The sequence below is a fragment of the Pinus tabuliformis genome, chromosome 2_2 (assembly GCF_031772625.1).
Source record: "Pinus tabuliformis cultivar Carrire ecotype Pingquan chromosome 2_2, CPIR1, whole genome shotgun sequence".
In the NCBI taxonomy this organism is placed as follows: Eukaryota; Viridiplantae; Streptophyta; class Pinopsida; order Pinales; family Pinaceae; genus Pinus; species Pinus tabuliformis.
In genome coordinates, this window is record NC_142300.1 from 270,929,643 (window position 1) to 270,955,903 (window position 26,261).

Consider the following 26,261-nt stretch of genomic DNA (forward strand, 5'->3'; position numbering starts at 1 on the left):
AATAATTTTTTGAAATTATTTAATAATTTTTTTTTATATTTATAGCTGGAGAGACAATATCCACTGATGCCTTCATGTTTAAGAGCCATAGGGTAGTGAAGTAGCTCAAAATATATTTGAATTGTCCTGTTCAAATAGTAAAAGTATTGCAAATTGAATTTAATAGCAAATTAGTAGTTGATGAGTGGGAGTCCTTGTCCATCAAAACAATGAAGGTCTACTGATACACCATATTACAATTTTGTTCCTAAGTAGTGGGGTAACTTCATAAAATGCATGTGCAATTCAATTCTGGAAAGAAATGGGTGAACAATAAATTACTAGAGGGTTAGCGGATAACATAAATCCTATCTTCAGGCTGCCCTATAGAAACTGCAATTGCATATGAAATTGAAGGAAATTGTTGATGCGAGTTGGCTGTTTACAGAAGATAGTTGATAGATATAAATGTTGAGGCAGGAGAGGCTCTTCTCAAACGCTAGAAGAGCTATCTGAAGGAAAATAATTTGCTATTGCACATGAAGAATTTGGTATTGTAGTTCAATCTTGAGTTTTCAGTCTTGTGAAGAAACGGTTCATGCTAATGTCACAATTTCACTATGATTAGTGTATTAATGGAACTAGATTGCCACAATAGGAGAGGGTAAAAATATCCCAGTCAGTCAACTGTTAATTGTCTATAAGTGTCTATTTTTTGTCAAGGGGACAGGTATATTTTTGTTGGTGGGCAGTCTATAAGTGTCTATTTTTTGTCAAGGAGACAAGTATATTTTTGCTGGTGGGCAGTCTATTAAGATTGCATTCTAGTGGTTTGGTAGGCATGGACTGTGATTGATCTATTGTTGATGTTGTAAGCAGTTTGCTAACTATAATTAATTGTTTAACATTTTAGTTCATTGTATAAAATGGACTTGTAATTGGTTTAGAAGTGGTTGTTGTCAAAGTTATATTGCTCTTGTGACGGAGGTAGGTATATTGTTGTGGGTGGGCAGTCTATGATATGGGAGTAAATAGTCCTTGCACAAGGTTTGGGGTTGTATTTTGAATCAAAAGGGCTTTTAAGTTTACTAGTGTTTTAGAAGGGCATTCATTTTCACTTCCTTGGGAAGAAGAGAACATAGAAGTGGAGAGGAGGAACACGTTGAGAATTATAGTTTGGACAAGAGTGTAAACATGTGAAGAAATTTTGAGATATTTTTGAAAAGTATCCTTGAAAACTAATTATATTTTTGTAATTCACTTGAGTATATTTAGTAATTGAGTAATCTTAAAAACAGATTCTTTACTAAAAGTATAAAGACAGGGCAAGGTAGAGGTTTTTCAACACAAACGAGGCATTCAGGTAGAGGTGAATCCAGGCAGCAGAAAATTAGTACAGGTGTTGAATAGTGCCATACAGTTGTACGGGATAGTTCTGTACAATTGTATGGACATCTCTGTACAGGTTGTTTCATAAGTTGTATAGTAGTTTTCTGTATTTTTTGGTTGTTTTTAGTACTCTGTACTTTTTCGAGTAGGTTGTACAAGCTTAGTTTAGGGTGTTATTTGGCATCTGTGTAGTGTTTTTTTCATTGGAGGATGTGTGGAAGTTTTAAATAAGCTTTTTGAATGAATGAAAACTTGATTTGAAGGAGCAATTATACGTGTATGTGATTAATGTGTATGTTTTTGTCATTTAATTTCTAGCTACTGTGTGATTTATGTTATGGTTTGGAATTTAATTTTAGCATCAATCATGAGATCATAGGGAAATTAGTCACCCAGGGCTTAAAAATTCACATGATATTAGAACAAACTTTTCTAATTGAGATTTGCAAAGATTGACAATGGTAAATAAATTATTGGAAAGTACTAACAATTAGAGGATTTCAAACTGATTTCTTAGAAATGACATTGGCTAGCATTAGGTTTGAGGGAAAATTGGATGGTGTCTCAAATTTTTTAGTATGGAAGGTTGAAAGTTACACTCTTGCTAAAAGAGAATAATCTTTGAGATATTGTCCCAGACATTGTGACTTTTCCCATAGATTTGCAGGAATTGATAGCCCACAACAAAAAGGAATTGAAGGCCAAGTATGGATGATTTTGGATTCCCTAAAGGACCATATGTTCCCTCATATGTCTGAGAAGAAGATGGAAAACAGAATGTTAGATACCCTCATTAGTTTTTACAAAAGTCAAAACATAAATAGGAAGATGATATTGCAGAACAAACTTATTGTAGTGTTGTTGAAACTAGGTTGGAATTGGTGGAATTACTTAGTTTGATCGGTTTTGGCATTGTTTGATGTTTCGAACCTATTAAGGCTACTTTGCTAAGGAATAGGTCATTGATTTTGTATAGAAATAACTAGTTTCATACAATATATTATGACATGGCTAGAGTGCATCAAATTATTAGAGAATTATTTAGAAAGAAAGAAAAATATATAACCTTGGTGCCTTACTAAACCTAACCCTAGTAATTAATGGTAATATTAATTTTGAAAATAAAAGCTGATATTTTCCTTGCCTTTTTTGTCATTTTACTTAAATTTTTAACATTACCATTAATTGTTTAAGGATGTTTGAGAGTGGTTACATACTTTATAGTTGGTAGGATTTCATGATTGGTAACATTGCAATGTTTCCATTAGATTCCATCATGTATGATGGTATGGAAATGTCATTTAATGATTAGCACCAATCCTTCTATGTACCTTGGTGTTGGAAGCATTAATTGTTGAACTCATCAATCATGATCAGAAACTTTCTCTAATGTACTTCTAGAACACAGTCTACCTGACAATTCTTCTAGTGTACAGCTAGACCACATCCCTTCGAAAAACATGGAAATGCAACTTGCAGGCCACTAAGCAAGTCAAGCTTGGTATAAGCAACACAAATTTTTATTGACCAACTACTGGACTATTAGCCTAATTAATAATTCTACCAGTTTACAAATGGAACACAACCCATCAGAAAATTTTGATGGTGCTTTTTATATTTAGAAATGCTCAGTATCCTAGGCATTTCAAGGCCTCCTCCTTGTCTAGACAGTGACCCGTTTATCAACCTAGTTCTATCAAACTTATGTAATCTCACTGGATCCTGACATGGAGTGTACTCAATATTATAGAACTCAAATGTCATGTCCTTTGAAGTCTCTTTTCCCCAAACTGCATAATGCGCTTCAAAAGAAGAAATTATCATAGTTAAAGAATTACAACCCACATTGGCCTTGCTCAATATAGATGCTTTAAATGGTGGAGAACATGTATTCTAACACCCACCCAAGAGGCTGAAAAGAGTTCTGGTGTAGCAATAAATCAACTCTCAAATTTGTTTTAGTAATATGTTTTATTTCTGGTTTCAGTTCCATTTGAGGAATCCACCGATAGTACATTTTGAATCAAGGTGTTTCATCCAAATAGTAATATTTCTTCATGTTTTTTGGAGCTTTGAATTGAAATTTCATACTTTGCTTCCTTGCTCTTTTTTTTTATAATAACCAATATGCTTGTGGAATTTTACTTACTTTTTCATTTATTTATGTGCAAAAACGGACGGAGTTGTTTTATAAAATTGCTACCAGTGAAGAAAATTCTATCATCGGCATGGTTAAGTGTCGAGAAGGTTGTGCATTTGCTGAAATTCGTGACGAAATTGTGGATGATGAAATCGTTGGATACCCTTTTGACTTTATCCAGGATGGAACAGGTTTATATCCAAAGCAAGATAAAAAATGGAAAGTTTGTACAACACTTGTAGGCATCAAGAGGAAACTAGGCACATTTGATGTGGAAGAAGAGTGTTCAAATGTAGTGAAAAAAATACCAATCTTTGAAAACATTGAATTAAATGTGTAGGGACCTATGCATAAACAACCAAGAGTTGAAAATATGTCTTTGTCAGTGGAACACGCCATAGTTTTTGATCCTAGTGTATTGGCATCTTGGGAAAAAAAATTAAAAGTTTGATGGAAGAGTTTGTCAATGATAAAATTACTCTCAAAGTATATTCAGAAAAGGGAGAATCTAAAATAAAGATCCATTGTCAAATTTGTGGCATTGATTATGGAACGGGTGATGTATCCTTGGCAGCACGAATAACACACAACTTCAAAAACCATCATATGAAAATAGTGGCCCATCAACAACGCCTATCAATGCCAAGTGGTAGTGAAATTCCTTCATGTAACGAAGTACAACAAATAATGATGCTTGGAGATCAATTTCATATTGATCAAGAAATCAAACTTCTAGATGATTTCAGCAAGACACAAGAGCCTAATTTGTTCAAGGTGGTGGAAGCAACACTTGCAGACTATAAGGACATGAAAAAAGTGAGAGTGGAATGTACATGATGCAATAAATGGTTTTGTTTAGTTCTGACAAGTGGTAATATTGTCAGTTCTCTAAATGAACACATGAAATCAAAGAAGCCCACTGCTGCTACTACAAACGAGGGTTCACATGAGGAGATTTGGTTGAGGAGTGGCATGGTTGGGAGACCCAAAAAGCCTACCAATGATAAATCCCAACAAATTTTGACTAAGTTCTTGGTCCCATTATCACCATCAGTATTACATAGGGGTTCTAAAAGTGCAGATCCTTCTACTTCAGGTATGTTAATTAACAACTTAGACTAAACTTGAATATGAATTTGTATATTATTTTATTTATCTTACTTCAAATTTATTTGTTTGTTGTCATCTTATTACAGCTCAATTATCTCCCTTGTTACTACAATGTTGGGGGTATTGGTATCCTTATATTGATAGAAATGGGGAGAGGTTGCAAACAAAGGTCTTAATGGATGATCAAAAGAGTGGAAAATTATGGGCCATAGAGAAGCATACCAAGATCATGTTATGTTATGAGGGTATTGAATGTCGTATTGATGGTACATATAGGCATATTCATTGCCAGAGGGCTTCTGAAATAGGGATCCCATTTGATTCATTAACATGCAACTTTTGTAAGTTGGTTCTAGAATGTGATGACTTCAGGATGTGATTATATCATGAATCAATGTGCACCAATAAAAGAAGTGAATGAGATATAGGAAAAGGTAGAATACTCGACTATTTGACTCACAATGAATTGAAGAATGTTGCAAGGGTTACAAATGCTAACCATAGATCAACAATGCGATCTCTTTGGTGGGAGAGGACAAAGGTTGCTACACTCTCTATTAGAATGAGATCTGTAAAGGAAAAGTTGTTTGAATCGAAAAAAAGGAAGGATGTCTTTAGGTTTTGCAAGGATGTGTGTGAGGCACATAAGCAAGGAAAATTACAAGGTAAAGATGCAGTTTGGGAATTTGTCAAGGATATCTTTCATAACTTGATGCATGCAAAAGCAGGGAGAGGGTATAGTACATCCACAAAATCCCTTTATGAGATGATCAAGTTATGGGGAGGCCCTAGATTACATAGCTTTATTAGCTTGAATCTAGATGGGCCATCAATATCTACGACTTTAAGGCATGTTAGAAAGTCATTAGCATATATCCTAGGGGAGCACGAGCATATTTTTGAGGCAGTTGGAAAAGTTTATGCTTCTTATAAAGCCAAGCATGGTATAGATCGCCCAATTCCTGTATTTCTTGTTGAAGATGAAACAGTTTTGAAAATATATATTAGGTGGGTAGCAAGAAGTGATACACTAGTGGGGTTTTGTGGTACGAAAGAAGAACATCAATGCCAATCACATTTCTTGGTGAGAGTTGGTGAAGGAGCTGTAGGTTATGAGATTATAACATATTATTTTAGGAACAATGTTATTGGCCATTACGTATGTGTTATTATTGGAAACCCTTTACATGAAAGGCTTCCTCGTTTGGTTGTGGTTGTTCATCCAACATGCAATAGGTTCAATGAAAATTTTGTTTTTCAACAATGGGGAAAGGTAGAATCTATGTGGAAGAAACACGTGGAAAATAATTTGATACCTATTGTTGGTCATTCCTCAGATGGGGATAACAGAAGAAGACAAATTATGTTGAATGATTATTCTTCAACATCAGGTATTTGATATCAAATTCCTTGGGAAGGGTGGAGGCTAACCGAGTTGTACAATGGTTGCAATGTAATAGGATTGCATGACCAAGATTACATCCACAACAGAAAAAATCTAGTGAATCCTTTGTTTAGAATTCAATGAGAATTGGTTTTAGGAAATGATTACATAAGTTTTGGTCATGTCAGAATGATTTATCACACTTTTAAAGTGGATGATCACAAGCTTAAGGGTGAAGATATAAAGAGGATGGATCGACAAAATTGGGGATCCGCACAACACATTACTTCAAGGCATGTTTAGAGGTGTTTGAAAGAGTTGAGAAGTACACCAAGTGGAAAGTTAGAGAGGACACTAGCTACAGAGACTTATCTAATGATTGTTGCTGACTACATTGACATCTTTATGTCTCATAGTTTGAGCCTTTGGGAAAGGGTGCGAAATGCTTCACGAGTTCATCATTTCTTCACATTATGGTTATTTTGGGTACAAAAACAATCTCATACTAATGTCAACATAAATTTCATCAGTAGAGAAGCATATCAAGATGTGAAAATTTATTTCCATTTTTCAGTTTTGTTGACGAGATTGTTTTGAGATCATTACTCTAACTTTCCATGTGTTTTGCACTTGACTAGGTCAGATGTATGTGAGAACTTCTTTAGTAAAGTTGGTGGGATGGTTGGAGTGGAGAGGGCCTATGATTTCACTGACTTGCTTCATGTTGTTGGAACCCTTAATAGAGTTGCTGAAGAAGAATCAAATCCCCAAGGGCTTCATTTTAATAAATCTCATAAGAAGCAAGAAAGCATTTGGAATAGATTGCACCAAGAAAAAATACAAAACATTGATATATTGTTGCAATATGATTCAATATCCACAAATGCTAAAATTGTAGAAGCCCTTAAGATTGGATTGAAGGATGCACAAGACATTTTATCAACTCTTGAAATGCAATCAGAAAATTACAATCAATCTTCTTGGTGGGTTAAACCATGGACAAAGGATCAAAATTATCCAACATTCCAAATTGTGGATGAAGTAGTTGATGCTTCTCCACCGAGTTGTTCCAACTCTATATTCCAATCTTCATCATCATTGGTACACAATGAAAGTGAATTGCAAATAATGGAAAGTGAGTGGAGACACGAGTTGGATGAAATTTTAGATTCCATTGATGAAAATGGAAGCAAAACAATAAAGCCAGTGGTGATCTTGATGGTAATGATATGTTTAAATCATGTTTGGTTAGTCAGTTGAATGGAAATCCGACATTATCGAAAGATATGTTGACAAAAGTGAGAAATGGGGTCTACTTTAGGCAAGATGGGAAGGCTCCACAAAAGCGTGTTTCAATTGGCTTTGGAATTGGATCAAATTGTCGGGTGTTGTTTGAAAGCAACTCAATTCCCCCCACTAAACGTACTACAAGAAAAGGTGTTCCTCTAAGTACAAAACAAGGTGTTTCTCATGGAACATGGTACATTGGAAGGGTTCAAAGAATAAGGAAGAAGGATGGTAATAGGGTGTTTGATTACCATAATGACATTGACCTTTTGGATAGATTATAAGGCATCGAGCTTCAATTATGTTGGTATAGTAGAATAAAGGGGCAATGCATGTATAAGTATGATTTGACAGATCATGCTTTTGTACAACTTGAATCTGTTATAGCAATCACAAACATATCATACAATGCTAGGAATGGTACATACAAATTAGAAGAATGTGATTACAAAGTTTTTTCAGTTTTAGTGAAAAATTTGAACAAGGTAGATTTTCAAAACATTCTACTTTCCCTTTCCTTATGTATTTCCATATGTTGGATCATTTATAAATAATTATTGGTTGTATTTTTGTTGATTTGTTCGTATGAATCTGATGTTAATTTTGTACATTTTGGTTTTAGGTCTAGTGAATAGGTCAAATGGTGAATGTTTGGGATAACTCAACCTTTTTTTGCTACCTTCTTTTTGGGGTAAGTTTCTTTCACTAGTCAATCATCCTTTTGTAGTTGTGTTTCATTCAAATTTTAATTTGGTCCCTCTAAAGTTGGTCCATTTAATCATGAGAAACAAGAAGAGGTGGTTCCCTTTTCATGAATATGTTTTGTGGATAAGTATGTGGTTCTTCTCACTAATGTTAACATTTTCCTTGAATTTTTAGATTAATGGTTCGCTTGCTAGAAAGGATATCAAGGATTTGATGGCACGAGCTTCAGTCATGATAGTTTCTGCTCACTCAAATCAAACACTTTACACCAGAGCAACGTCTAGCACATGAAATGAATTTTCTTTTGAATGTTTATGTGGTAGTTGGCTTTCCTATTTTTTAAATTGGACATATAAATCAGAGTTTGTAGTTCAAATGTTCCATCAAAGTCTTTTTGGAAGTATTTATGTTTTGGCCATACGCATGGGGTCTACAATAGTTAAATTGCATTTGGTTATTATTGTCAATTGAGTCCTCAATCATATTTTGGGCATTTCTTTTCAGTGCTTTCACTAAACGACATTAACATTAATTACTATCTATAAAGGCTTTTGGACATGTGATGGTAGTTTGTTTTTAAATTATTTGCAACTTTATTGAGATATGTGCTTCTAGTAGATTGTTTGGGTGATGGCACTTTGCTTTCTTATTTTTGCCTACATTGATATACATGTGTTTGATGGGCCTTGCAATGTGTGCATATGATCCAAGGGCTATTTTAAGGTGAATGGTATCTGATTTTTTGCAACTTTTGGATTGACAAGAATTTGATAGGGTGAATGGTATGCAAATTTTAATTGATTTTATTTTTCCAAAGAAAGAATGCATACGTTTCTATTTCATGGTTTGGAAAAGGAAAATACATAGCAAAGTGCTTATAGCATGACATATCACCTCCAAAAAGGAAAATAAGGCCACTTGGTGGCCACTTTTCACAAACTTTCATACAGAATATACCTATGATCTCTCCCGGGAACACAACTAGAAGAAAAAAATATGCGTTGTTGAGCGAGGCAAGTTGCCAATGGGAGGTGATGTAGAGCTAGTTCCCAGTTTTCTATTGCTTATTGGTCTCTCCATTATCACAGAATCTCCAAGATGGCTGGTAAGATTTTAGAATTCTTTAATTTATGTTTAAGGTCAGGATCGCACTCAGTTATGGCTTCTTTATCAGTTTTAGAGGGCTTTGGTTGTTCAATAGTTACTGAATGCTTTGTGTTTGTATTTTCAGCAAACCAAAATTGGAATCGAAAATAGGATGGCGAAGCCCAACATGCCCATGGCTAGCAAAGGTATTTTACATTATTTTGTTGTACAAACCCCATACCAAAACCTAATATTAGCAAATATGTAGTACATCTTTATTAGTGTTTATATGAATACCAATGGCTCTATATGACTAGTGTAAAATATAGATTGATTTGATAGAGGTTATATGCATGCTTTGTGATGTAGTGGTGACGCGGGCCGAAACGAGGCCTATAAAGGTTTTATCAAACATTGGGAACGTAGGGTGCCATGCTTCAAAACCTAATGGGGGTGATGAGATCTAGATAGACTAAGAAGGATTTTTGATTCCTAGAACATATGTATTTTTTTTTAAATTTGCAAAACCCTTATGTAGTACTCATGTTTTATTAGCACATAGTGGAAACTTCAGTTTTATAAAGAAGTTTTGATTGTGAGCTTAGCCTCTCTGGTCAAGCATTTTTCTCTAGCCATATGCTTATTCAGAAATTTTAAACCCTCTTCTGGCGGGGGCTAATGAAGAAAAATGTGTATGTGATGCTTTGGGTGTGTAATTCTATGTCCACAGGAAATCTAGGAAGTAGAATCAACTTGTTGATAAGCAAATGCCAAGGTAGATTCAGCTTCCCAATATGATGCTCTGGTCTTTTGCAGATATTTTGGGGTTTTTACCAATTAGAGTTAACAATTAGAATTGGTTGTTTGGTGTTGATGTCAAGAATATGAGTGCTACAACAAAGTCATCGTCCATGGTATGTACATCATCCATGGTTGTATAAATTGTGTGTGATTAAACAACTATCTGATTTATTTATCATATATCAATCCCCAGATGTTAGTATGAAACATGAGGTGAATGATATGAGTTCACTACTACTAGGCTTTATATGTTGGCCTCTATTTCAAATCGGTAACTGCATGTGGATATATTGAGGTCAATAACAGGGCTCTTTGCTTTCCTGTTTAGTTGGGATGGTTTACATGTATTTATTTTACTTCCGTTGGTTTTGTTTTACTTGCCCAACATTGACGAAGCAGATAATGAAAATCAACTTGCTGTAGTTGAATATGTTCAAGACATTTACCATTTCTATTTGTATACAGAGGTACGCCCCTTTTGTCATGGGAGCCTTGTAAACTGTTTTTTTTCTATTCAAAATAACAACATCTTGTATTGGAAGAATACACTTCATTAAACAATTTAATCAGACCTCATAAGATGACTATGTCAAAATTAACAACATCTCCATCTTATCAAACCTTTTAATCTTAGAGCCCTTCATCTTGACCCCTCAAGAGAAATCTCCCTCTTACTTTGATAAATGAGAGGGTTATCATCAGTAGGACAAATGTCATCAATAGCTTAATCATAGCTCCTGTTGAGTCCTGAAACTACATATCTCCTACAAAATTTCCTAGACTTTTCCCCCTCACCTGGAACCTCATAAGCTATCAAAATCATTGCATATTGATTCTAAAAGAGCACTTAAGTGGTTTTCTGACTATGTTTTTGTGTTTGCTGTTTGAATTAGATTTTTCTCATGAGTTGCGGAATGCAGCCACTTTCCGCAGCTGTTTTTGTTAAACTCTAGGTTGTAGGTGTCATCAGGAAAAACGGGACAGGTGGGTAGATCAGGAATGACCTGGACATGGATCAGGTCCTATTGATTCAGCCGGATTCATCAAGGAAAGCCATGGTCAAAGGTGGTCAAGCGATGGTCAAACAGAGGAATCCTACAGCAACAGGACTCCGTCTTCAAGCACGTGAAGGATTCATGGTCGTTCCTAGATCCCTGGGGACATGCTGACAGCTGTAGACTGCCCCACGATGCGAATCCAACAGCCACAGTTGATAGATTTAATAATCTCGGCAACCATTATGCTAAATCCATGGACGTTGTCTTTTACGTGTCTTCTATTGACGTAGTTTCACAGGAAAACAGTTATGAAGTTTTTGTTATAAATAACGCGTTTCTATACGCATAGAGTTAGTCTTTGTTAATGTAATTTTGCTGTTAAAGTTACTGTGCCGTGACACTAGCTCCACTGTGGTAACGAGAGGATTTCTTCCTTTGTTTTGATATATAAAGAAGACTCTGTTTCTATATGATTGTGTGAACATAATTTTGGATTGATAGCCTATTGACCGAGGCTGTGCAAAGGGCCCTTGTACGCTGAGGTTTCATTTTCCTTGTTGCTGTACAATTTTTACGTATTGTTTCCTTATTTTCACTACACATGTTTCATAGTTATTCACCTGTGTATATATTTCATCTGATATGGTACTAACATTTCATTCCTGTTTATGGTTTTACAAGCTTTGTATATTGCTGCTAACACTGATCAGTGTGTGTATGTTTCAGGATAGAGTAGGCCTGGGCATTTTCATATAATTGTCGTAATAACTAAGTGACATTGAATTAGCCTCTCTGTTGACTTTGCTTTTCTTAGTTTTTTTTTAATTCCAGTTATGCTTTGATTCCAGTCTTGTTCACTTTCTTTAGTAGTTAGTTTAGATATCAGATTGCTCATGTCATTGATGTTATCTCCAAAAGCCATAACATAGACTACCTACCGAGGTATCAGACCATGATTGATGTGATTTGATTTTAGTTTTACTTTTCTGCAATTATATATCAACTTGCTTATATCATTGACGATTATCTCCGAAAGCCATAGCTTAGACTAACTGGTGAGGAATCAGATTATGAATGATGTGATTTGATTTTAGTTTTACTTTTCTACAATTAGACATCAACTTGCTCATATCATTGACGATAATCTCCGAAAGCCATAGCTTAGACTAACTGGCGAGGAATCGGATTATGAATGATGTGATTTGATTTTAGTTTTACTTTTCTGCAATTAGACATCAACTTGCTCATATCATTGACATTATCTCTGAAAGCCATAGCTTAGACTACCTGGCGAGGTATTGGACTATGAATGATGTAAATTGATTTTACTTTTACTAGATTGCAATTTTTGATTTATTTGAGTGCTCATTTTTCTGTATTTAGACAGCAGCAGAGATAATAGTTTCATGATTAGTAGTTCATTATTTGCCTGACTTAAATAGCAACACATTGTTATTCTTGTTCAAGTATTAATTTCATTACTAGTATGTTCTAAGACCCTCTGAAGTTTTAAGTTCTGGAAATCATTATAGAGGACACAATTGCCTTAAAATCTATATTCATACTTGCCTTCTAGAGTATTCTTAAAACTCAGGAATAGGATTTCCATTCATATGAGGAGATAAACGAAGATAAAAACCCAAAAAAAAAAAAAAAGTGAAAACGACAAAAACATAAGAAAGAGGTTGTCTTGCACATATAGTGCACCACACTTCATCAGTTTACAACTCCCGGATTGATAATTAATGTAGCAATTTAGGACATACTAAATTGACCAAACAGCTCCCTCATACTCAAATTGTACTCATAGGTCTATCTTCAACTTGCTATTAATCCAAAGATAGTAGAGCCTTGCTATGTTTAATTTCCTGAGCTTGTCCTATGGTCTTCAAGGAAGCTCCAGACCAAAGAGGAACTTTATGAAGAATCGACAAGGTTCTTCTTTAATCAGGAGAATACATCTTTCTTGAGATGATTTCAACAAAGACCATTCTTTTCTTAGCTGATCTTCAAGAATAAAAGCTTCAAAAGATGCATTTGACTGGTTTACAGCTTGATTGTGAATAATATTGTAACACAAGCATCAACTTATAAGGCCTACAACATATCACCACCACCACTAGACTTGCAGCGATATCATACAAAATGGTGGGGCTAAAAATAGAGCATAAATGATGTTGTTCTGCATGTACAGGGATGTCATTCATAGACAGTGCCATTGATATTGTATCTTTACCACACAAGATACTATCCTTGATAGCCACAGAGCTTCATACTTCCAGGACGACCCCATCCTTGCTTAATATATGAATATGGTCCATACAAGCATTGTTTTGTTAACAAGGCTTCTTAGTTTTATTCCAAAGATAATAGTAATACATGTCTAGCAGTAACTAATCTCAAAATTTCCTTATACATATTCATCAGCGAAAATAGGTTGTGTCCTTGATCTGAATGTTTCAGCCTCTGACAGTTCACCACAACATTCATCTGATGATGTGTATTAGTGATACAAATTAACAACAAGAGCAGAACCCTTTTCTACTTATTAATGATTCCATGACAACTTCTACACTCAGTCAATTTTCAACTTGAATCTTAAACATATCTTCATAAAACTGTCCTAATTAAGTTGTCACTTATATGATTTCAAAATGACTTTCCATCAAGTTGATACCTTTGCTCTTAGATATGTTCCATTCTTAGCTTTGAATGATTTCAATAATTCAAGAGAAGGTCAAGTAGATTTGACAACCAAGAGCCACATTTCACAATATGATAAGGCATTTGACTTTGAAGAAAATGATACTATAATTTGATATCAAGGTCAGAGATAGGATAACGTTGTCAAGGCATCGAATATGAGATGTAATATAATTCATTACATTTCTATTTGCTTTGAATTCAATCTTCAAATCTGAACCTCTTAGCACAAAATATGATTGCCTTACTTACCAACAAGAAAACTTAATAGGTGAGGCTTTTAAGCATAGCCCAGAATTTTTGTGGGGAAGTTAATTGTTGATTTCAATGAGCCGAGATAGCTTCAAGAAGAGAATCAATCAAATTTTGCTAGAATTACATCATCATTAGAGATCAAGATTTTTAAATCAAGTTCAGTGCAAGGTCACTCAGAACCTTAGAGTTGGTATTAAGAATAAAGGACGTATTGCCTTGAGATATCAAGTGATCAATACATCTCCCATAATGACTTCACAGACCTGGCATATTATGTTGATAACATATATATACATATATCCCCAAACAAACTTCTACAAAAGCTAGAGAAATACAATCATTGATTATCTAATATTGCTCCTTGATCTGAAAATTTTCCCAGAAATTATGCCACATAGGATAATCAAGGTTGATCCTCATATTCAGAATTGTCAGCAAACTCTCAGCAAATATCCAGTACTCATGTTCAAACTAGGTTGTCTTCAATATACCCTTTAACAACTTGGGTTTAAATGCTCAGTGGTATGTAATGAAGCAAAAAGGGATGAGATGGATGTGAAACCATAGCTGTCATCTGAAACGTTCTAGGGATCTGAGAATCTCAAAGAGAAATTATTCTTTTAAGAATGATATAGTCCTCTAAAATGAGGGTTGTAATACTTCAATCAAGCATCTACAGAGGTTTGGCCCATCTCCTAAGACCATATAAGATTTCAATCTTTAAGTATATCCTCCTATATGCTGGAGATTTCTATACTACAATTATGAATACTGGTTAGGGCACAAACACAGTTAGCTTCAAGTGTTGATGGTAATCCTGGTCACTGGTTAGGGTTGTCAGCTTGAGTCCTCATTCTCCTCTCCCTCAATTACTATGGTTATCAATAGAAGACACCCAATCACTGATTTAGAGTTTGGTAGCTCCTCCTCAACGAATCATGAAATAGTCCCAAAATACATGGAAGAATTCTGACTTGTGTGCACTCAAGCCAAGGCATATGCATCCTAGAGAGGACTTATACATGCCTTCATAACCATCGAATAGTATTAGCATCAAGCTATTGTAGTAGCTCTATTCCTGCAGCCTGTAACAAAGATAAACCTCACCAAATAGCACAGAAAAACATCCAACATGTATTCCTCTGACAACGGCTATATTCAACAGGAAATATGTACCCAAAATTAAGTGATACGCTTCCTAGACAGACCTCCTATCCTCCACACATGGAGCCACATACCTGCGGCTCTTTCTCTCAAGAAAACTATAGAACACAATTGTTAATAGTTTATTTCACCATATAAACTGATTTTTTTCTCAGTGGCGTATATTCTTCTACCTATTTCCTTTCTTGCATGTCAGTCATATCCATTCATGATGAGTATTCCTGTTAACCCTGCACATTTCTCTTGTACCCTGCATTTTTTAACTTGTATTGGATGTGTGATGTGGAATGTGAGACAAGTAGCGAAATTGTGCTCAGCTTTCCAATTTATGGCCAAAAATTATTTGAATTGTGAACACCTAATTCATGCAATAATTGCTCAATGGAGTCCTGAAATATATTATCACGCTGTTTGGTATGGAGTCATGAAATATATTATCACACTGTTTGGTATAGAGAGAATTTTTTTGTTTGTTTCAAGTATAGTTGAGTTACTATGCTCAAGCTTCCTGCTAGGTGTAGCAGAATCACACAAATTTTCTTGCTTACCATCTATAAGTATATTGGTGTGTCTTCCACCAAAGAGATTTAATCCCTATAGCAGTCACGTAAATTTTCTTACAATCCATTGTAATATTGTCACACAATAATACCTCACGGAGTCATGCAATATACCGTTTGGTATAAGATGAAAAATTTGTTATTAGCAATAGCCAAGTTATTGTGTTCAGGCTTCCTATTAAGTATAGCTGAGTCAGGAAAATCTCAATGGCCAGTCATGGTTGTCCATATTCAATTCCACAAGGCAATTCATTCTTTCCATCATATCATGAGTGAATTATTAGTTTCTTTGAATTTTCTTGATATCAAAACATTGTTTATGATGTAAAGAATACTAAATCTTCCATTTTTTAACTTGTATTGGATGTGTGACTATAGGGTATTTTTTCACAAAAATATTCCACCCTAATATTGCAAGCAATGGAGAGATATGTGTCAATACTCTGAAGAAGGACTGGAATCTAACCCTTGGATTGTGACACTCTACTTCTATGTGTTCAACCACTTATCAATTTAGCTTATTTATGGGTACGATGTGATTATGTTACAAGAGGTATAGTGTGCTTATGTTATAAACAAAATATATTTATATGGGTTTGTTTTGCAGTCTCTATACAAACATTCATGCTTTGAAGCCCAAATTGAAGAGTAAAGTGGCAATTTCAGAGTCTATTGCTTTAAATGAAGGCCCAAGAAATACCCTACTGACCTCTCATACCCCACTTCTACCATGCCAAACAAATATGAGAATAATATTCATTCTTCTTGTATGTGTTTAGCCACTTATCAATTTAGCTTATTTATGGGTACGATGTGATTATGTTACAAGAGGTATGGTGTGCTTATGTTATAAACAAAATATATTTATATGGGTTTATTTTGCAAGCTTTATTTTTGGTTTGAACTTTGTATTGATAGACATATGTTCTTGGCAGGATTCTTTAGATAAGTATCTTCTTGGAGGTGAGTTTATCACTGTTGACTCCATAAAGAATTATGCACATTTATCATTTCAAAACAAATGGAGGAAGTGGTGTATCAAATCTTTTTGGTGAAAAAGGAAATGCAAGCAGATGTTTCAGCATTAGTTGAAGAGTGCATTGGAGAAGATAGTGTAATGCCCACCTTGAGTCAGATATCAGACCTCCTTTTTAGGTGATTTTAAACAAGTGATATTTTTGTGCTTACTACAAGACATTTTCCGTGATGATTTTGTGCTTCCACCATCAATGATATGCGGCATAAACTATATAATGCAATTATTAATAGTTTATTCTGCCATATAAATTGATTTTTTTCTCAGTGGTGTATATTCTTCTACTTATCTCCTTTCCTTACATGTCAGTCATATCCATCCATGATGAGTATTCATGCTAACCCTGCACATTTCTCTTGCACCCTGCATTTTTTAACTTGTATTGGATGTGTGATGTCAAATGTGAGACAAGTAGCAAAACTGTGTTGGGCTTTCTAATTTATGGCCAAAATTTATTTGAATTGTGAACAACTAAGTCATGCAATAATTGCTCAACGGAGTCTTGAAATATATTATCACACTATTTGGTATAGAGAGATTTTTTATTTTTTTTTGTTTCAAGTATAGCCGAGTTATGCTTAAGCTTCCTACTAGGTGTAGCAGAATCACACAATTTTTTTTGCTTACCATCTATAAGTATATTGGTGTGTCTTCCACCGAAGAGATTTAATCCCTATAACAGTCACGTAAATTTTCTTACAATCCATTGTAATATTGTCACACAATAATACCTCATGGAGTCACGCAATATACCATTTGGTATAAGATGAAAAATTTTCTATTAGCAATAGCCGAGTTACTATGTTCAGGATTCCTGTTAAGTATAGCTGAGTGAGGCAAATCTCAATGGCCAGTCGTGGTTGTCCATATTTGATTCCACAAGGAAATTCATTCTTTCCATCATATCATGAGTCAATTATTAGTTTCTTTGACTTTTCTTGATATCAAAACATTGTTTATGATGTAAAGAATACTAAATCTTATATTTTTTAACTTGTATTGGATGTGTGACTGCAGGGTATTTTTTCACAAAAATCTTCCACCCTAATATTGCAAGCAATGGAGAGATATGTGTCAATACTCTGAAGAAGGGTTGGAATCTAACCCTTGGACTGGAAGACATTCTTCTTGTATGTGTTCAACCACTTATCAATTTATCTTATTTATGGGTACAAGGTGATTATGTTACAAGATATACAATGTGCTTATGTTATAAACAAAATATATTTATATGGGTTTATTTTGTAGGCTCTATACATGCATTCATGCTTTGAAGCCCAAATTGAAGAGTAAAGTGGCAATTTCAGAGTTTATTGCTTTAAATGAAGGCCCAAGAAATACCCTCGCAACCTCTCCTACCCCACTTCTACCATTCCAAACAATTATGAGAATAATATTCAAGATCGAAGAACAAATTTCACTTCAACAAAAGCTATAGGATTTGGTGCATCAACATTTCACAAGAAGAAGGATCTAGCTTCTACCAAAATGCGCATTGATAAGAAAAAGCTAGATTCAATTTAGGAGGGCATGATAGATTCTGAATTGTATGATATGTACTTTTCAACTATAACAGATGAATATTCTAACACTAGGATTTGTAATGTGTCTTAACAGTGGCATTAGTTTTTTCACAATAGCCATAGGTTTTCTGTAGTGCATTTACAAAGCTTTTTCTAACCAATGCTTAACAAGATGACTTGGCTCTAGGTCTATGGAGTTGTTTCATAGATTCAATTTATTCTAGAATGATGATATGCAGGTGTTTTTTGTAGCATGGTTTCTTTTGGACTATAGAGGCCATCTACAACCTCTTTCTTGACACATTTCTAGTTCAAAGATGGATTGCAGTCAGTGTTATTTTGGTTATATGCAACTTTAATTGTTATATATATGAGAAACTTTGCATATTTGTGTATAACAATTTAGATTCATATTGATGTGCATGAATATTTACATTTTTTTTTTTAATGAATATTTATGTAATTTTTGGTTCACTGGTCTTTTAGTTTGGTTTTTCTCTGATTATCAGTTTTGGGGTCAACTGGTTCAATCACTGGTCCAAATCTAATAACATTGGTTCATTGTCCATTGGTCATTCTCAGTTTTAACTTTTGAGTCTTGATTTTTGATACTAATGACCTTAGACCAAGTCTTTGACTCATCACCTTTTACTATTTCTGAGTTTGAGTAATTTCAATTTATTAGTCTGGTATTTAGACTTTAGTATCTACTATTGAATCATTTATGATGTGTGAATCAATATATTTCGTTATTGAATTTAAATTTGAATCATGTTTATAACACACACACACACATATCCTGACATCCCCCTATCCCCTTGAATTTTCCTAAAATTTAGGGGTGCTCCCACATGTTCGCCCTGTGTGTCTCCCGATTCCCACGTCCCCTTATCTTGGAAACTACGTGGAACATTAGTTGTAATTTCTTGATATTTTTTCACTAAATGAATGCTACCTCTTGGGTATGACTCTATAGTATTGATTTTAGTGTCATGGTTGAGTGTATTGGTTGATGGGAGATGTTGTTGATGATGCCACTTTTAGTTTATAGACCCAACCTTTATTACAAGCTTCATAGGTGGAATCCTGAGTTTTATAAGAAGGCTAAATAATTAGTCTTCATAGAACATCTGAAAATGAAATCTAAAATGTTCACCAATGCACACATGTTCCTATAAGTTTGGTCTAGGGGTCAACCCTAACTTTTGAGCATTGCAGGAGTGTTACATTACTCCTTAAGCTCACCCAAGAATTCTATCTATCTTCCTCAGACTTCATTCTTGAGTTAAGCATAGATCTGGGCAAAAGAGCTATGGCAATGTATTGTGGATTGGTTGGAACAGTGAAATCTTTGATCTCTACCTTATGGAATCCTCATAACCTATCTAACTAGAATATTGAAGGTTTTTGTTCTACTCTGGAGTCTTGGAGTGCATAATTTAGATCTGATCATTTATATGCTTATGGGCCAACTCCTCAATGTTTATACTTGCTTGGATGAGGAATTATTATTATGAATTATCTTCGGTAAAATATACCATGGAAATATGAAATTGACATCCACAAGCCATATTTTGGTTAGCTTGAAAATATGAAATCAATGTGCCTAATTAAGATTGGTAGTATATATATGTGTGTATTTATGTATGTATTCAAATTGGGATGAAAATCCAAGTCCAATCCTTTTTGGGACAACATGTATGTTCACCTCTCATGTATATATAGGTTTTTTTCTCTGAAAAAATACACATCCATGCAGCCTAGAAAACTATATTTGATGGGCCATTAGTTGGAGTGCAGGATGGTCATGGAAGATTGGATGTGTCCTCATCCAAGGCTTGCAAGCATAATTATCTATATATCCTTAAGCTAAGGGAGAGCATCCCATTACAATGATAATGTAATGGGTGTTAGCACCAAGAACTTCATGGATGAAATGACAAATTTGTACACATGCTTGAGGGATTGTAAGTATTTCTTTGGTCTTGCTACAGGTTGGCTATGTATGTACTTACATAGATAAATATGCCATCATATCATGGAACTTCTCACTCAAAAAGGAATAAGAGTCACACCAGACCTCTTTCTCCTCGTCAAAGTATCTAATAGAGACTATTCTGTGACGGTTTTGGAGGCTTTTCTTTTGGTCAAAATTGGGCATCACCCAAACGTGGAAATGAATTTGCATTGTGGGAGTCTACTTCCAATGCTCTTATGCCCCTGGATCTGAAGCAAATAAACAAGATTAGTATGTAATTGAGATTAAGCTCTCGTTATCCCTGCTCATGATCCTTTGTAGCTCTTGGGGAAGCAAATAAACAAGTTTAGAATGCAACTGAGAGTAAGCTCTCTATAGTCTTGCTTATGATCCTTTGTAGCTCTAGGTGATTGTATCTGTAGTAGATTTAATCGTTGATAGGTTGATTCAGGAATTGGAAATCTAATGTCATTAAAGACTTTGCCTTGACTACCACCTTATCCAATGACTGGAAATTGCTATGCTCAATCCTAGAATTGCCTGAGTTGATTTATGATATGGTGGATTAGTGAAGGAATTTTCCTATAGGTGTTAAAGTTTCATGGCCAATAAGGATTTTTCCTCTCAAATTGGTATCAAAACGAATTTTGTGTGCCTTAGACCATTAAATGCCACAAATAATAGTGAGATGTGCTTGAGTGTGGGTTAAGTAATTGCATTCTGGGAGAACTAATATGCAATTACAATGTCTATCAAAAGAAGAAAGGTGCAACAAATATGCATCTACAATGTATATCAAAATAAGAAAGGTGCATTGTAGAATGCATGTGGGGTCATAAGAGATGCATCATGTCACTATATCAGGGATATAAAAATAGAAGGGTATAAAAAATGTGAATAAAAAACTGGATACATACAATATTTAGTGAAAATAGGTTTTTTATAAATTGGGAAGGTGTATTGGACTTATATTGGTAGGGGGTTAAATAATGTGATTTTTAGAGGTATTTTCCAATATGTAGTCAAATTAAGGGTATTGTTTAGTATTCCATGAATGCATGTGCTATGTCAGGGGTTTAGTGAGTGAAGCCCCCGTGCTGTTGTGTTACATTGTCTGCGCAACAAATGTCCTGACTGGTCACACTTTCTTCTCCTTCACCCTTGTTCTTTAGAGCCATAAGTGATGAACCGGCATCTTCATCCTTTGCAAACCTATAGTACAATTTTTGCAAACTATATGTTCAATTACATGACCAATCATGACCCAAGCATCCCCATACTTGCAAAAAGTTTATAACACAAACTCTGTGGTCAAGTTTACATCAAAATAGAAACCAATACCCTAGCTATCAATATAATTCCAAAACATCATCATTTCTTTTATAAGTGATGGAAAACACATTATCACTTTTACAATTATATCAAAGCACAAGATTTACAAAATGTGGCCATGACAAGCTACTATATCTAGTAAAATCATCTCTAACTCATCAAAGTGAATGGGTCATCTCCCTGTGATGGATTCACTTGTTGAATATCTTCACTAAATGGTTCCTGCATGGGCGCTTTGTCCTTAAGACACTACTATGGTTGGAGCCTCCAATATGTGGCTCTTTGATGTCCACCTCTATTGCAATGATTGCAAAAAGTATTCTTCCTCCATACCTGCTTAACCTTCTTCTTTCCCTAATGTAGAGAAGGCATTTCACGTCTCGTCCTCTTTCTTGCTGTCATTCTCTTCTGGCATTCAGCAACCACATGGTTATGAAAACCACAAAAACTACATGGTTTTCTATGCCATGATTTTTGCTCATCATTAACAATATGCTTGTAATCAAAATGAACTTTAGAATACTAAGACTGTTTATACCTCTCTTGGTTGTCTCTAGTGAAATCTTAGTGATGAGAGCTTGCTTTAACTTTTTCTCTGCAGTGTGCACTATCATGGGAGGATTGTGATGTGTTCCAATGATCAACTTTCTCCGATGGCTTCAATAATTCCTTGGAATCTTCTAATACCTTTGAGAACTCTCCTTAAGTGTATCCCAAACCTACAAATTGAGGTCTTTGTATAACCTCCAATGGCTAAGTCATTCCTTGGCCATTAACACTAAGTCCTCCTCCTTTATACCCCATATTGGTAAGGAGTCTCATGCCAGTTCCTGAAATGGGTACCTCCATGTTTCCAACAGAAATAGTGTCACGTGAAAATAAAAATGAAGAACAATCAACATTGTTTACATCAGCTGTCGATTCTGAAGCAGGTGATGATGGCTTTGCTAAGCCTTCATTGTTCTTCAACTCTTCCAAGGCCTCTTCTGTGGCCCATATTTGAAGCTGAAATTTCTGCTTCTCCTCTTTTTCTTCTCATAGAAGTCTCCTCAATTGAGCATTCTCTACTTGAAGGCTCTAATTGATCTCCTCATTTGAGCGATGAGATGACGATGAACAAGATGAATAATCACTCAAATATGGAGATGGAGTGTCTTCCTTTGCTCTTTCCTTCTCCTGCTCCTCGCTTTCCATCTTCTTATCATAATATGAATACATCAAACCTACCATGTTGACCATCCTATAGAAGGCTTCGTAGATATCTTTTTCATCCTCCATTTTCTTTCTGGTTGCACCTTCAACCTCTGGTTATCATTCACACTCATTCACACTCACAATTTACATAGTTGTCTTCCTCTGCTTTTTCTTTCTCCTACTCCTCTCTTGCCATCTTCTTATCATAATCTGAATACATCAAATCTACCATGTTGACCATCCTATAGAAGGCCTAGTAGATATCTTTGTCATCCTCCATTTTCTTTCTCGTTGCACCTTCAATCTCTGGTTATCATTCACACTCACAATTTACATAATTGAGAAGATCGCTCTTATACCAAACTTGATCCAGATCTCCCCGCTTCCAAAATTAACCAAGATCTTTTACTTCTATGATATTAGAAAAATTTCATGTGAAAAGAGCATGAAAAAGCACATGTGCACACTTTAAAGAATAGGAAACATAATGATGACCATCAAATCAAAGGACACACACATTGATAATGAAGTTCACCTAGTGTGGGTTATGTCTCTGAGCCTAGTGTTAAGAATGGGGAAGCCGCTTAATTAAATGTTTCAAGATGATGATGAGTACATGGTACATTCTTTATCATTACAAGGATAAACTCCCTCGTCAAGAGTGGCATGTCTCTCCACGAGATGTTCTCCTATAGGAACTCTCACTCATATGGACCCTCCTTCAACATCACAAGATAATAAATTATCTCATGATGTGGCATATAAGTATCCTTCAACATAATGGTAACAAGGATCTCAACAAAATAATCATCTCAGTAAATCGAAAGAAAAACATGGCATCACTACATCATATACCTCCAGTTCCGAGGATGTCCTAAAGATGAAAAGTTCAACTTTAGAAACATACTACACCGTTGAATTCGTGGCCAGAAATCGTGTCAAACGACTATAAACTTGACCTCGTTCCGAACCCGTCAAAATCTGGCCCTCGAGAATCTCGAAGATTCCCCTAAATATTCTATCCTAGATATGGGAGAAAAATCCACTGCTTAGATGATAATTCTAAGCACACCACTGTGCTCGTGAAATTCTGAGAAAAATGACTATAAAGTTGACATCATTTTGCCTCTAAAAAAAATTAGCCTCCAAGGGAATGCTTTAGATTCCTCAAGATTCTGTAAAGATTCCTCATTGTTGACTATCTGAAATTATGTTGCTCAGATGAGGAAACAAACCACATTATCACATTCCCTACAAAATTCTAGTTCTGTTGAGTATAAACTTGGCATGATTCTGTCACTGAGAATTTTTTCCCTTTAGGGAATCTTTTAGATTCCTCACTGATTCCGCATGCAATATTATGTGGACTATTCTAGGGAATATTCCCCTAGAATATTATGTCTCAAAATTCATGCCCGACTGGGTGCAGTTCCTCCTCGTCTTCTCATTTCACACGCGCGCTTCCACTCAGCCTCCTCTGTTCGATGCTCCCCTGCTGGGAAATAAAACAAATGGTTTTAAGTAATGTTTGAGAAGGAGTTCCCAATGATGGCCCCGTTAGCACATTAGTGGCATGGCTAATTCGGTGTCGAGCGATTTCGAGTTCTAATCCAAACTTGGAAAAGTTTGGCATTTTATTGTTTTGAAGTTAGGCATTGGCGGCAATTTTTATTTTTTATTTATTTTTGTGTTATGGTAATTCAGAGGCTTGGTTTAAGTGGGTCGCCCATTTGGCAGACCGGCCAAATGGTCAGGTGGGTTCGATCCCCGCCAGCCCCGGTGGTATGCGATATGTGGCAGGGTTGTTTGCCTGCGTCCTAGTTGCGGTATATGTAATGACCTTCGGGCCCTGTTAACGTGATGTGGTGGTGGGGTTTGACCACCCGCCACCCTATATATATGTGTGTGTCTGTGTGTCTTAGCCGTTGGGCGGAGGTGGCGAGTGTGGTGGCATGTCGCCCCTTTTGTAATATATTTTTTGTGTTTTTTAATACGAATTAGAAAAACAGATTCCATCAAATTTTTCGGTTTATCAAGTAATTTAAGGAGGCGACAAATTTTCCCATTCCAGCAGCCAAAATCCAGGCGTCGTTAAATTCCAAATTGTTGCCTCGTTAGTGGCTACCACTGGACCTAGTTTGACCAAAACTTTGACCACGAATAACTTGTGCATATGAAATCATATTTGAGTGTCATTGACGCTGTTAGAATCAAGACAATGAGCACTATGACCTAGTCCAGGTTTGTGTGAAATCTAAAATTTTGAGTTTTTAGCCTTTTCTGAGCCACTTCTTAATTTTGAGCATTTTTGGAGCCACCTGGATCATAAAGGGTGCTTGAAAATGTTTACAAACTTAGTCTACCCACATATATGGACATTTAATTATTAGTAAATGTGGAAAAAATAAATTTTATAAGACTTCCATGTTAGAATATGAAATCGATGGGAAAATATTAATTAACATAGAGAATCTATACCTGTAGGCTCAAGTAGAGTTAGAAAAGGATATTATTTTAAGAAAAAAATAATATTAACAATTAAATAGTGGTAATAATATATCTGGCAGGTTAGGTTGAAATGTCAACTATTAAGCAAGGCCAAATAGTGCTGCAAGGAAAAGGTAAAGAAATTTTTTTCTCACCTCCTTAAGTAAAATATTTTGGCAACCAAAATCATCCCAAAATGATTGATTATGATTTTAAATGGACCACTACATAAATTTTCATCTATTTTGGTTAATTTTTTATCGAAAAATTGGAACTCTTGGATTTTAGGACCCATTTTAGGGGAAGGTTCTATTTTTTGTGAATAGTCATTCAAAAATTTCATTTTCCTATTTAAGGCATGAAATCAAATTTTTTTGTGCTCAAAGCTTTGTGAACAAGGTTCCTATCCTCTAAAAAATGCCTTGTACATCAACATATAATTTCTAACGACATAATAATGACCTTCATTGGAATTGTCATGAGAAAGTTTCGACCTCACAAATTGAAATATCCTTTTGAATATCATGGTATTGAGTGGATGCCAAGTTAGATTATGTTGAATATTTTGTTGTATTTTTGCCAAAGTTAGGGGGAGACCAAACATGTCAAAACTAGGGTGATATTGCTACAAATATAGTTTTCATTAATGTCAATGATAGGGGGATACTACGGATGTCAAAGATAAGTATTGCAAGATAGAGATTCTTGGAAATATTATTTGGATACTGATCAAGAGCTTAAAATTTGCCAAAAATTCAAAGTTTCAGAATCTTGGTAAGCTTAGCTTCAGATCGAAGAGCTCGTCAATGCTAGTTTGGCTTGTTGATAGTCAATTTGAATGCAAAATTTGGGAGTCAAGTTTATTCCATTTTGTGAAAAAAAAAAAGGCATTTTAAAACTATTGTATGAGTAGTTGCAACACATTTAGTATGTTCCAAATGTGTGTAGCACTCAATTTATACAAGTATTCATTATGTGAAGCTTGTTTGGGTTCATTTGGAAAAGTCTTTTAGGATCTTATCCTTGATAAGTATTTTGCAGATAAGCAATTCCAAGGTGCTCATCTTTTTGGAATTCTTCTTGGGAAGGATGTTGTTGTGGATGGCCATAGTGACATGGGCAGGTGTTGGCTCATCGCTTATGGCTCTAA